Here is a 15,027-nt window from a genome sequence, read left to right as displayed (position 1 = left end):
GAACACCGCCCAAAACAGCTCGAATTTGAGATTGGCGAACAGTTTGAGTAGAACAACGCTCATCTCTACTTCTGACGGCCCGCGCAGCGCTCCTGCTTGGTTCGCGGAACTTCGGAGTTGAATGAAGAAGGACCTTCGCTGACGTCAGAGTCATGTGACGGGTCACGTGACGCTGACGTCGGAAGGTCCTAAAGTCTTCACTGCCGGCAGCCGGGACCGAGCGAAGCCGGACACCGGGGGCCATCAGAGGGTAAAGTATATATTTATTTTTTATTTTTTGACATTCACACACTATATAAATCCATGCCGGTTGCATGGATTTATATAGTGTAAAGTTGACAAGCACTTTCCAAGTGATGCTAAAATCGCTTGGGAAGCGCTTGTCAACCCGCATGCGGAAATGAAAGTGAAGACCGCTTCATTTCCGCATGTCCCTGGCAGGAAACCGCATGTACAATCCGCATGCGTTTTTTCCTGCCAGAGAGATGCAGAAACGCTCAGGAAAAAATCCTGAGCATTTCTGCATCGTGTGCACATACCCTAACAGTTTATTTGCATTCTTAATCAGCTTCATGTATATTATGGGCAGCACCATGGCTCAGTGGTTAGCACTGTACCCTTACAGAACTGGAGTCCTGGGTTTGTGTGGGTTTCCTCCGGGTTCTCTGGTTTCCGTCCACAAACCAAAGACATACTGATAGGAAATATAGAATGTAAGCCCCAACGGGTACAGTGATGATGATGTCTGTAAAGCGCTGTGGAAATTAATGCGGCTATATATGCGAGTAAAATAAATAAAGACTATGGGTAGACCAGTTTACTGAAGTGACTGACACCACCCACACTGTACCTTCTGAAATAAAATTTTGTAAGTCTTTACAATGTTTTGTCCAAAGATTTTTTTAACACAATGGGGATTACATCCAACAACTAGAAAATAGTGACTTTGACATTGCAGGGACAGAGACAGTTTTCAGTAAACTAACTAGAAAATGTTAAACTTTTGAAGGTTTTTTTTTGGTAGATTGGGAGGAATGGGATACTACAAGAAAGTTTGAAACAATAGTGTAGACTTTGCATGGGCAGATCATGCTTCCGACATAGCCACGTTAAATTCTTATTATATTAAATGTGATGATGTAACTAAACTGTCACTAAAACTTTATATGAATATGACTTTAATGCAAAAACAAAGAATAAAAAGCATATTTGTACTCATTGGTTATTAGCAAGAATAAAAATTGCATTCTCCATAAATATAATTGCCTATTCAAATCCTTATCAGGAAGGTGTCAAATTTCTCAGAATACATGCATTGAAATATGTACATGTTCTTGGTCCAGAATTGTTTGAAATAATCATGGTAGTATCACAGATAATATCTGTAAATGGATTCACATTGTCAATTTCTCTGCAACATATTGATTGTATTGGGTTAAGCATGGTGACACAATTATCACAAAATTACCATGAAGAATTGCTCAATCTAACGCTCTTTAAGGCCCCGTCACACTTAGCGATGCTGCAACGATCCCGACAACGATACGACCTGTCAGGGATCGCTGCTGCGTCGCTATGTGGTCGCTGGTGAGCTGTCAAACAGGCAGGCTCACCAACGATCAGGGGAGCAGCGACATTGTGGAAAGAATCTTTCCACGATGTCCTGCTCCTGGTTACGAGCCTGCTGAAGCAGGAGCAGGCTGGTAACTATGGTAAACATCGGGTTACTAGGGGCACACGCGCTCCTAGTAACCCGTTGTTTATCATGGTTACCACTCTGCTACAGTGAGCGGGAGGTTACCGCTCACTTTAGCAGGCTCGTAACCATGATAAACAGTGGGTTACTAAGTGCGCGTGTCCCTAGTAACCCGATGTTTACCATAGTTACCAGCCTGATCGCTGCTCCCGCTTGTCACACACAGCGATGTGTGCTGACCAGCGGGAGAGCAACGACCAAAAAATGGTCCAGGACACTTTGCAGCGATCAGCGACCTCACAGCAGGGGCCTGATCGTTGCAAAGTGTCACACATAGCGAAATCGCTGGTGAGGTCGCTGTTGCGTCACCAAAACCGTGACACAGTAGGGATCTCGCTAGCGATCTCGCTATGTGAGACAGGGGCTTAAGAGTTTCCTCCTAACACTCTTCTGTCGCAACTTCATTCAGATGATTGTCAAGGAAACTTTTTTTAGGATCATCTGGAGTGCTGTACTTGGACTGTAGGTGAACTTTCAACCATACCAGCTGAAAAAAATTATTAGTCTAAAAAACTATAAAGGAGTACAGGGGTGGCACAGTGGTTAGCAGTGCAGCCTTGCAACGCTGGGGTCCTGGGTTTAAATCCCACCAAGGACAACATCTGCAAGGAGTTTGTATGTTCTCCCTGTGTTTGCATGGGTTTCCTCCAGGTTCTCCGGTTTCCTCCCACACTCCATAGACATACTGATAGGAAATCTAGATTGTGAGCCCCAATGGGGACAGCAACGATAATGTATGTAAAGCGCTGCGGAATATGTTAGCGCTATATAAAAAATAAAGATTAAGTGTCAGAAGGACCATCATTTTTTTTAAAAGGGTTGCACTGACTGGTGGTGGAATATATACTGCTTCCATTTCCACAAGAACCAAATTATCAGTCTAAAGTTTAAAAAAAAATGGTGTACCGTCATCATTTTTAGCATTATTGACAATGGAGGTATGCTGGGGCAAAAACAAAAAGCAAATATTAATATATTTACAATAGAGGTTGATACCAAGGGTGTATGGCCACTACTACGATGCCAGCAATAATGTGTGGCCACTACTATTCGTTACCCATGGGATGGGGGCTGCAGGCATAATGCCAACAGTGATGTAAGGGCACTGAAGCTTGTTGCTCTGGGGCATCTACTGGCATAATGTCATCAATGATGTGTGGCAGCTATTACTTTTTGTCAAGGGAGATGGGGTCCACTGACATAATGCCAGCAAAGATGAGCAGCCGCTACTGCTCTTTGGCCAGGCGAATGGAGTGCACTGACATAATGCCAGCAATATTCAATGCAAAAAAAGAAGCATGGACCGCAACTCCAAAAATCATGCATTTGATCTAATGCCTCTCGGCAAAAATATATATAACTGAACATGAGGTTCTTAGTTTAACATTCTGATCAGACTGTATGAAGCCCACTGCCAAGTCACGGCAAACCTCGTAGTGGGTCCTAACATTTCCTACCTGAATGGGAGCGGAGCCGTGCGCCAACCACCGCCACAGCGACAATGCACCAGCAGGGCGGGCGACCTGGTGCCTCACAGCACCCATGCTGCAAGACCGAGTCCCCATGATTCCAGGCCACGCCGCCCCACAAGCACAAAACCAAAGCAACAATGGCCGACACACTGCACCAACTCCAAAAGAAAGGAGCATGGGTTAAGCTGCTCACTGCCCAGGGCAATTAATTGTTATGCAGGTACATGGGCTAATGAGGTGTAAAATGCTTGTTATCAGGGGGCTGACATGCACAAAATAGGCATGTTCATCGCTAAGGGGATGTTATTACTCACATCTTTTCTCAAGCCGGTCCTGTCACAGTTGTGCAAGCTCCAAAGACGATCTTCTCCCGCCGCTGCCTGCCTCCAATGTGCCTGGTGTATGTCCACGCCAGCTTGTCTCCTTACAGTCTCGCTAGAACAGGCTGATCTTGTGAGATTGCTGTTGAGCTATGATTATCAGCGTCTGGGAGAGAAAAAGCACCCGGTCCCAGAAAAGACTCTGGAGAAACGCCCAGTTGGATTACAAGCTGAAATTTGCATATAGTGCTCCAAAAGAAACAAATGTGGCACAATGGAGTGACAGCAAAACAAGGAAAAGAGCAGCAGAGGATCATGGGATCTTTAAAAAGGTGTACGACACCATTTTTTTACCATATGACAGGTCCTTTTTTAAAGGGAACACAACAAGAGATTCATGCTCCCCGAACCAAAAGCAGCATGTACCAGACACTGGCTGAGTTATTCCAGCTATGTATGCTGCAGCGTTTCAGAAAAAACATAGTTTAAAAGCAGCCACTATGTGTCTCAGATAACTAATTCAAGAGGCATGTCTCTGCCCTGCTACCTGACACTCACAGGTCTCATTAGTGTTTGTGTAAAAGGAGAGACCTATAAGTCTAGAGGAAGCTGCCAGGGACCTGCCTTGCACTAGGTATCTGAGATGCATAGTCCCTGACCAGTTTATGTTTTCTCTGGAAAGCTGCAGTGTTTCAGAGTAAACATACACGGTGCAATAACGAAGACAGTATGTGATTCATGCTGTCCATGGTTCAGGCAACATGAATCTACTGTCAGGTTCGCTTTAAAGATTATATAGAGCCATAATAGTGCTTGTGTGTTTGACTCCTTATTCTGAGACTTTCTTGGGAGAAGCATTAACTATCCATTGACTTTTCAAGGGAAAGCAATCAGCTTTGCTGAGAGATACAACAATCTCAAAGTTTCCATGGAATAGCAGTGCAAGTCACAGTGTCAAGGTTCCTACATTACTGTACAATGACTGTTGAGTTCTCAACCCATGGATTCTCACTAATGACCTCATTGTGAATTATTTTGTGACGTGTCTAAGAATGTTTGAAGGCGCACCAACCTATTAACTTATAACCAAAGTAACAGTTTAGAGATATACCTCATCTGTATTTTGCACCTATTATAATAATTTCTTACTCTGGTTTCTGGTCTCATTGAAATTCCGTGATCTTTTTCTGCTTTGAAAATGCAAATGAAAATGATTATGAAACAAATATTATTATTGTTTCTGATAATTGACAATGCAGCTGCCTCGGTCAGTGCAATTTAGTTACTTTACATCATTTTTATGTGTTCTTTTTTTTCATTATATAGTAATGCTTGAAGGTTTCGCAACCCTTCAGAATCTTCAACATTTCTGCAAAAAATTTACCTAAAATTACATCAGATTTTTACACAAGTCCTAAAAATAGATAAACAGAATCAAATAAAATGAGTCAAAAATATTGGACTTTGGCATTTTTTAACTTAGAAAAGTGAACCAATATCACCTCTTTGAGTGGCAATAGTATGTAAACCTTTAGGATTAGCAGACAATTTGGAGGTGAATTTATAGTCTGATGTTTTCAAGCAATGGGATAATAATCATGTGAGAGCGGGTGACCTGTTTTACATAAAGAACAGATATCTATCAAAGTCTGATGTTCACAACATATGTTTGGGGAAGTGTATCATGGGATGAACAAAAAAGATGTTATGATAATGTAGCAACTCACTAGGGAAAAAAGTTAACACACTAAAAACTGCAACTGACCCTGCCGGTTCTTGTACAGACGAGAGATCCTGACCCCGCAGTCCCTCGTGGTTCCTGCATGAGCTGAGATAGCCCTCACCACAGACTAGATTATGGCAACTTGGACCTATGCTGCCTAAAAGGCCGTCGAGCATTTCACATTCCTCCTATAGAACTGGCTGGCAGAGCAGAGTGCAAATTATCTACAGAAGGGAAAATGTGCTGAAATAGAAAGCGATCCCAGAATGAGAAAAAAAACAAGGAATACAAAATAAAGGATTAAGTATGTACTGTTAGAGAATATGCCGCCTACTTCCTAAAAAGAAATAGAAGATAGGTGCAGGGTAAAGAACAAAAACAACAGGCAGATAAACCCTAGCTGGTCTTTCACTGACTGGCTTAAACTACAGCAGTATGGCTGGACAAATGAGAATATCACCAGCAGGAAATATCAGCAGTGGAAAAGTATATAAAGTCGCACCCGAAAGGTGATAGGGCAGACAAATGAGTAAATGAAAACACCTGTTAACTTAAAAAGACTAAAGGAAGGGTAACAGAAACTAAACACCTGGAGAAAAGGTTTGTCTGCTGTGACTGACGGACAGACAAGCCAACGACAAAGCAAAGGCTCAAAGGTTTGAACTCGGACGCATAACAAAAGATTTCTGAGTACTTCCGATGAAGAGTTGTTGATGCTCGGCAGTTGTTGATAGTTGGTTGGAAAAGGTTACAAAACCATCGCTAAAGAGTTTGGACTCCAATAATCAACAAAACACTGACCAGCACCTACGTAAGTGTGAATTGGTGCAAGATGCTATGACTACATAATATACAAACGAAAGAATACAGCAGCATTCTGTAAACGCTAAGATGTATGCAAACATTGAATATATGAAATTTGGACTGCATTACTGCAAAAAAAAAAAAAAGAAGCAAAAAAATGACCAGCGCCTCTGGAGGTCGTTTTTGGAATATACAATTTGAGGTGGTGACTGCCTTTTCTGTGCACTCCTCCTTCGGCTATTTCTAATTAGTGCTATATCCTACCTGCTCTTTAAATTTGTAGAATTTTAGCCTGGGAGAGGCATGTTTGAGAAATATTAGGTCAAGGTGCCATCAAAGAAAGGTACACCCTGTCATAGCTGGTGGGCTCTCATAAATTGGCCAATTTATGCGCTAAATACCTTTATTTTTCTAAGTATATTATATACAGCAATAATGCAATTCAAAATTTTATATATTCAATGTATGCATAAATCTTAGTGCTTACAGAGTGCTGTTGCACTCTTTTGTTTGTATATTATGCACCAATCCACAGTCAGACAGATTGTTTACAAATTTAGGAAATTCAATACCATTATTACCCTCCCCAGAAGTGGTAGACCAAGAAAGATCACTCCAAGAGCAAGGCATATAGTCCATGAGTTACAAAGGAACTAAAAATTACAAATAAACAACCATCGGCCTCCCTCACATTAGCTAATATTAATGTCCATCATTAGGACACTGAACAACAACCGTTTGCAGGATTGGAAAAAGAAATCCACTGCTCTCCAAAAGAAAATATTGCTGCACATCTGCAGAACGCTAAAGTTAACCCGGACAAGACATAAGGGTATTGGAACAATGTTTTGTGGACTGCATCTGAGCTAGGACAGCTTACCATAATTGATATAAAAATGAATTCTGAATTATTATTAGCAAATTCTAAAGTAAGATGTCAGGACAGTTGTCCATGAGTTAAAGAAGAAAGTTAAAGTTTTGGAATGGCCAAGTCAATGTACTGAACTAAACCCTATAGAAATATTGTGGATAGGGCCAAAGGAAGCAGCTCTTGGGAGAAAACCAACAACATAACAGAGTTGAAGCGGTTTTGTAGAGAAGAATGGGCTAAAATTCCCCCAGGCAGGTGATGCAGTTATTGCTGCACAAGGGGGTCAGACCAGGTACTTAGAGCAACATTTCATATACTTTTGCCACTCACAGATACAGGTGCATCTCACTAAATTAGAATATCATCAAAAAGTTTATATATTTCAGTTCTTCAATACAAAAAGTGAAACTCATATATTATATAGAGTCATTACAAACAGAGTGATCTATTTCAAGTGCTTATTTCTGTTAATGTTGATGATTATGGCTTACAGCCAATGAAAACACAAAAGTCGTTATCTCAGTAAATTAGAATACTTTATAACAACAGGTTGAAAAATGTTTTTAAAATCCGAAATGTTGGCCTACTGAAATGTATGTTCAGTAAATGCACTCAATGTTAGAACCCTCCTGTTAGTTTTTTTCTATTTTGTGGTCACGTGACCTGCTGCCTATTTATTCCAGCTCCGCCCTTCTGGCTTTGCTGGACTTCAGTGTTACTTTGACTCTTAATCTAGCCAGGTGCTTTGTACCTATCTCTATAGTTTGCTTGGTCCTTGGACCTCTAAGTATTTTTTATCTGTTTGTCTTTTTGCTCCGCTACAACTTCTGCTAGGAGGTGTCCAATTTTGTCCCAGTCTTTAGTACTTTTAGGGAACCCTCCCTTATATCTATAGGTCTGCGTTCAGACTAGCTGAGGACGAAGTCGGGTATGTTCACAAGGAACAGGTTGCCCGCTGCATCGTAGGGAATCAGCTTAGTCCTATTGTAGGGACAGTTTTACTATCTTTCCCTAGTTCTTGTAGCATATCATAACACTCAATACTTGGTCGGGGCTCCTTTTGCATCAATTGCTGCATCAATGCGGCATGGCATGGAGGCGATCAGCCTGTGGCACTGCTGAGGTGTTATGGAAGTCCAAGTTGCTTTGATAGCAGCCTTCAGCTCTTCTGCATTGTTGGGTCTGGTGTCTCTCATCTTCCTCTTGACAATACCCCATAGATCCTCTGTGGGGTTAAGGTCAGGTGAGTTTGCTGGTCACCCAAGCACAGTGATACTGTTGTTTTTAAACCAGGTATTGGTACTTTTGGCAGTGTGGACAGGTGCCAAGTCCAGCTGGAGAATGAAATTTCCATCTCCAAAAAGTTTGTCAGCAGAGGGAAGCATGAAGTGCTCTAAGATTTCCTGGTAGACGGCTGCGCTGACTTTGGTCTTGATAAAACACAGTGGACCTACACCAGCAGATGACATGGCTCCCCAAACCATCACTGATTGTGGAAACTTCACACTAGACCTCAAGCAGCTTGGATTGTGTGCCTCTCCATTCTTCCTCCAGACTCTGGGACCTTGATTTCCAAATGAAAATTGGAATTCTGGGACCTTATGGAGTGTGTCAATGACTGCCTTCTGGACGTCTATCAAGTCAGCAGTCTTCCCCATGATTGTGGAGCCTACTGAAACAGACTAAGGGACCTTTTTAAATGCTTATGATGCCTTTGCAGGTGTTTTTTGTTAATTAATTTAATTTACTGAGATAATGACTTTTGTGTTTTCATTGGCTGTAAGCCAGAATTATCAACATTAACAGAAATAAACACTTGAAATAGATCACTCTATTTGTAATGACTCTATATAATATATGAGTTTCACTTTTTGTATTGAAGAACTGAAATAAATTAACTTTTTGATTATATTCTAATTTAGTGAGATGCACCTGTATGTGATATTGGATCATTTTTTTCATTTTGACTTATTTGTCTGATTTGGTTCTCTATGTCTAATTTTAGGACTTTTGTGAAAATCTGATGTAGTTTTAAGTCAAATCTGTGCCGAAATATGGAAAACTCTGAAGGATTCACAGAATTTCAAGCACCACTGTAGGTACCTCGTCCAGGTAAAAATGAGCAGATTTGTGGTAAATTGACACAGTTTTTTTTTAAGTCAAGTTTCAAGATGAAAAATCCACATAAAAACGTTTAGAAAAAAAACTTTGGTGTAAAAGTTTTTGGTGCAGATTTCGAGTTTTTTGTGTATGGTTGTAACGGGTCTGGGAGGTGGAACCTCTGAGCAACTATACAAAGGGGCAGTCCTTGTAAGGAAGCGGGTGGCTCCAGGGAAGGCGGGCAGGTAGTCACGGCAAGTGACAGGGACAGTCTCTGGGTAGAAGGGCAGGAAGTCACGGCAAGTGACGGGGACAGTCTCTTGACAGGCGGATGGTCATGGCAAGTGACAGCAGGGTAAGAGTCTCTAGACAGGCTAGCAGGCAGGTAGCAGGTGAGCGCTCCCAGGTGAGCGGGCAAGAGTCTCTGGACACGCAGGTGGTCACGGCAAGTGACGGCAGAGCCTCCAGGTAGGCTAGCAGGCAGGTAGCAGGTGAGCGCTCCCAGGTGAGCGGGCAAGAGTCTCTGGACAGGCAGGTGGTCACGGCAAGTGACGGCAGAGCCTCCAGGTAGGCTAGCAGGCAGGTAGCAGGTGAGCGCTCCCAGGTGAGCGGGCAAGAGTCTCTGGACAGGCAGGTGGTCACTGCAAGTGACGGCTAAGCCTCCAGGTAGGCTAGCAGGCAGGTAGCAGGTGAGCGCTCCCAGGTGAGCAGCAAGAGTCTCTGGACAGGCAGGTGGTCACAGCAAGTGACGGCTAATCCTCCAGGTAGGCTAGCAGGTAGGTAGCAGGTAAGCGCTCCCAGGTGAGTGAGTAAGAGTCTCTGGACAGGCAGGCAGGTATCAGGCAGGTATCTGGCAGGTACTTCCTGGTCCGCAGGCGGACTGATCCATAGACAGACTGGCAGGTGCTGGTAGGCAGACTGTCGGACCACAGGATAGCAGGCAGGTAAGCAGATATCAGGCAGGTATCAGGCAGGTATCAAGCAGGAATCTGGCAGGTGACTGGCAGGTAACTGGTAACGGGACCTGAGGGCTGAAGCAGAGTTGAGAGGCTTTGCAACAACATTGCTCGGGCACCTCCATTTTGGAGGAGGTGCCTTATATATGGTGAGGTCCTCCGGCCATTGGCCGGAGACTCCTTAGGCCGGCGCGCGCGGCCCCTTTAAGAGAGGGGAAGCGCGCGCGCCCTAAGCACAGAGGCCAGGAAGCAGCGCGCGCTGCCAGCAGAGCGGGAGGAAGCCGCCGGGCACGGAGCGGAGAGGTGAGGGGAACGGCGTCCCTGCCTAGCAGGAGGCAGGGACGCCGACGCTACAGTGGTGCTCTGCGATTGCATTGTGGGATGCCGACGGGAGGCAGGACGTGCGTTTAAATGGTTAAGAACTGTAGCCGGAGCATATTTTATGGGATTTTTGGTGCAGAATCTGCTGCAAAAGTCCTTTAAAAATCACCTTGTGAACTTACATTTAGGCACATTGTTCCCTCTTATGTTCTGCTTTTTTAGATTCGAGCCTCTAAGACATTTAAAGGTTCATTTTCTCATTCAAAAGAATGAGAACCTTGTTGCAAGAACATTTTAAGCAATTATGGCATGGAATTTGTGACATAATCTGCATGAAAAAAAATCTGTGTGAACATACCCTTAGGAAAATTCATGCTTTGAACAAAGAGATCCGCCTTCCCTTAATGATGCTCTATTCAGAATTCATGAGACAAGGATGGATCAAAAGCTTCCACTGTAATGAAGAATATTTTAATTAATATTTTTTTTTGTCATTACCATATTACAGTGATAAATCAATGAACTCAATGCCAAGGGGTATTTTCATGAGAAAAGCCATACTGTTCCAATCTTCACATCTGTTATCCAGACCTTAGCATTCCAAGTTCTACATGCTAGCAGCCAGCATAAATGGACACGGAATGCCGAATGAAAATCAATGGCATAACAATAAGCAAGCTGCAGGCTACCAAGGAGGTCACGTTAGATCCCTGAATCATTGTGATATGTTATAGTAAAAAAACACTATTATTATATTAGTCAACTAGTTATTATTTACTAGAGAGGAGCAAATCGATTCGCAGGACCCTGGTCCAGCAGCCACATCAATAGTCGGTGGCCAATGGATCGGCGAACTGTAAACAGCATCCCGGGCGTGACAACTTACATGTAATAGGTCTCAATTATGATGTTGTGCCATGCCTACAAATTAGACCCTCATCGGGGATCCCAGCAGGTAGAAGGAGGGCTCCCATATGGCACCAATGGACTACTGATACGGCTGCTGGACTAGGGTGCTGCAAATGTATTTTCTTATCTTTGTCACTTAATAACAAAATTAAAGGTAATAAAACCTTACTATGATGCAGGGTAAGGTTTTAAGATTATGTTAGGACCATCCCGAAATTGAATCCCCCTTTGATGTTGGTGGGATGGCTTATACTTTTTTTGATCAAAAACGGTGTTTACTAAGTACCCAATGTTATTTATATGCATTATTGCTTTTGCTTATTTACTTACAGCATGGTATTAATTTATTTTATTTATTTTGTTTCTGTCTTGGGTTTTGTCTGTTTTTCATCCAGTGCGAACATGCTCCTATTTTGCATGCATACAAACTTGACTCTAGTTCATTTCTTTTGGTTTACCAATAAAATTAGCATTTTCTCTATAAAGTAATTTATGACAACTTCCAGATAAATATCTATCATCTAAATGGTACATTTTCTTTAGCCCTGGAGCCTCATAATGTAAATCTTCATTTATTGCATTTAAATTGGAATATATAGGTGGCTTTAAAAATCCAGAATTTCATGGAGACTAAAAAGACCACGGCTGTATTTTCCTGCCAGCAGAGGGGGCACCGCTGCAGGACACAAGAGGTGAGTAGAGGGGCTCGGAGAGGTCTAACTGTGAATAATGAGGAGGGGTGGTCTAAAAGGAGAGGTGTGACTGTGACTACTGAGAAGGGAGTGGGCTTGTCAGCTTGTGGCTTTGACTACTAAGAAGTGGTAGGCCTCTTTTCTAGACACTCTCTAGTGAGGTGCAGAAACTGTCTAAAACACATAAATATGTGACAAGGTAAGTTTTCCATCGCGAATAGAGCCTAAATTCAGGCACATTCAGCCTAATAAATCTCCCGAATGTGTCGGCTATTTTTTCTTATACTTTTTACTGCATGTGACTTTTTTATCTAGGTCTAATTGTAAATGTTGGTCAAAGTAAAGGCCTCATACACATTGGATTAATGTAATTAATGTTGCTGGTTGGACAATCATTTCATGAATGATTATTTAATGAACAATCATAATGACGACACAGGCATACACATTGTAGTCCATGTTGTTGTTATAGTCATACAATCTGTCCATACAAGTTCAGCGACAACAGACAAAAAAAATTATGATTTTTCTGAGTAGAATCCTTCAATGAAAGATCGTTCATGGCATTGACGATCTGTGAACAAACAATCTTTATTCTGAAAATATCAAACAAGGCCGACGTCATTGATCGGCCCGCTAAAATGATCGTTCATTCATAAGATTTTATCCAATAAATTATCATTATGATTTAAATCATTCATTTTCATCAACTGTGATCTCATGTGTATGGGGGCCTTAACCCCTTCATGACATAAGAAGTAAACTTACATTATATGTCGTGTCCCTGCCTATGATGTGGGCTCGCACGCCAAGCCCACATCTTTCCCCGCACATGACAGCTGATTTAGTCAGCCATCACATGCTGTTAACCTGTTAAATCTTACTGTCAATCACTGACGGTGCCATTTTATATGCATCGGTAGGGGGGGGCGCATCATTCCATGCTCCCATTGGCGCGTCTGTGATTGCGGGGTGCCAATGGGTTGCCATGACTGCTGGGGGTCTGTGATGACACCCCGTGCCTGTCATTATGGCTGGCATTCATAGGAGATTGTGATTTCTGCTCTACATAGCAGTGCTAATACACTGTTATGTACAGAGCAACCGATCAGACGATCGCAGCTTCATGTCCCCTAAGGGGACTATTAAACGCAGTAAAAAGTTTTAAAAAAAAGTTTTTAAAAATATGAAAAAACAAAACAAAACACAAAAGTTCAAATCACACCCCTTTAGCCCTATTAAAAATAAAACAATTAAAGAAAGCAACATATATTTGGTATAACTGTGTTCGTAAACATCCGATCTATCAAAATATAAAATAAATTAATCTTATCGGTAAGCGGCGTAATTAGAAAAAAATCAAAATGCCAGAATTACTTATGCAATAAAAGGCGAACAAAAGATTGTATCTATCCCCTGTGGTAGTGACTGGGATCGTATACGAGGGATGCTATATATCCCCCAGAATGTGTACAAAGACCTATTAGACCCGTTAGAGTGCATTGCAGTCACAGGCACACCTGCGGCTGCAATGCAGGAACGAAGGTGAGCATTGACCTGGTCAGGCTATCTGGCTAAGGCAGATTAAATAAAACCCGGCAGGGCCTTCATTTCTTGGAGGAGGCTATGGGAAGGCAGTGGGGCGGCCTCCTCCCCCCAACCCGGGTTTTCCAGTGGCTCTTGCCACAGGTCCTTTAAAAACTCTGCGTTAAGGATTAGTGTTGTTCAGTGTTGGGTCCTGCTAGGAGCATAGCAGGAAAACTCGGCAGGACTGTGTATAGCTGAACCCACGCCTGGGAAGGCTCTGCACCCATCAGGCTCTGAGCGTCCCGGCGCGGCCGTTGCCCACGGCAACCCTTGTGTATGGACTTCTGTTAACCCGGCTGCGAACCGGAGGACTTTCTGTTTACCCGTGAGTTGCTGAAATAAAAGCTGTTTATGTTGGTCTTGCTTGGGTCACTGCCTCAGTTACTTCACGGTGTGAACACCGCCGCCTTACACCCCAAAATGGTATCAGTAAAAATGTCAGCTCAGGGCGCAAGAAATAAGCCCTCACACAGCCCCAGATCCCAAAAAATGAAAACGCTACAGGTCTCGGAAAATAGCAACAAAAAATTTTTTTTTTTCTTACAAATTATATTACCTACATTTTTTCACCACATAAATAAAAAAAAAACGATACATATTTGGTATCGGCGTACTCATACTGACCTGGATAATAATATTCCCTGGTCATTTTTACCGTATAGTGTACATGGTAAATAAAAAAACTCAAAAAACTATTTTGAAATTACACTTTTTTGCAGTTTCAACCGATTTTTCCTGTTTTCCAATACACTATATGGTAGAATGAAAAATGTCATTCAAAACTCATCCCCCCCAAAAAACAAGCCCTAATATGGCTATATTGACAGAAAAATAAAAAAGTTATGGCTCGTGGAAGAAGGGGAGGAAAAAACGAAAATGAAAAAACGGATAATGGCCATGTTATGAAGGGGTTAAAAGCTTCAATCTTTCATACATTACAAACAGGTTTGTGCTTCATAATCACGTAATAAAATCTATATTGGATATTACGTAACACTGAGGAAACTGATTACTTCAAACGACCACATGCTTACGTAAAACCAATGAACTCAGAAAAGTCAGTGTTCCGCTGTCACCCGACAGCAGGCGGCTAATGATCTACCAGACGGAAATCTATTTTACAGCATGATTCATAAGTGTACTTTGAACACAGTGAATGAGACGGTGGTTGGGAAATGCTCCATGGTTAAAAGTTACACAAGATGTTCAAACTTGAAATCACACTGAACCTTCCTAACCTTCCTGCACTTTTTCAAGCAGTCACCATGGAAATGTGTTTCAACTTCCAAGAATCATATATTTCTACAACCTTGAAAGGCATCTTTAGCAGTCAAAGAAAAGCACATTTTGTAAAACTGTGATGACTTATTTTTAACATCGAACATGCAGGAAGTTTACACAGCCTGCAGGAATTATTCAGTATTCTCCAGTGGGCGACCCTTTTACCTATGGGCCAGCCCTCAGTAACTTCTTAGAAACCAAGTTTGAAGAGCGATGCAGGAAATTCTTTGAGAGT

General features: G+C 42.3%; 1 long non-coding RNA gene across 1 annotated transcript in view; it reads right to left on the bottom strand.

Annotated features, from left to right (window-relative positions):
- The window catches only part of LOC141165198 (uncharacterized), a 28,472-nt gene extending 13,846 nt beyond the window's left edge, over positions 1 to 14,626 (bottom strand). The window contains exons 1-2 of the long non-coding RNA XR_012251088.1: positions 14,546 to 14,626; positions 10,682 to 10,777 (exon numbers count right to left, since the gene is read on the bottom strand). This is a non-coding gene — a long non-coding RNA (uncharacterized lncRNA). The remainder of the gene's footprint in view (positions 1 to 10,681; positions 10,778 to 14,545) is intronic.
- Between the last annotated feature and the right edge of the window lie 401 nt (positions 14,627 to 15,027).

This window comes from Phyllobates terribilis, unplaced genomic scaffold (genome assembly GCF_046119375.1).
Source record: "Phyllobates terribilis strain yellow unplaced genomic scaffold, ASM4611937v1 Scaffold_11__3_contigs__length_659146591, whole genome shotgun sequence".
Taxonomy (NCBI): Eukaryota; Metazoa; Chordata; class Amphibia; order Anura; family Dendrobatidae; genus Phyllobates; species Phyllobates terribilis.
The sequence above is the reverse complement of the archived record's forward strand: the minus strand, read 5'-3'. Positions and strand labels throughout refer to the sequence as shown.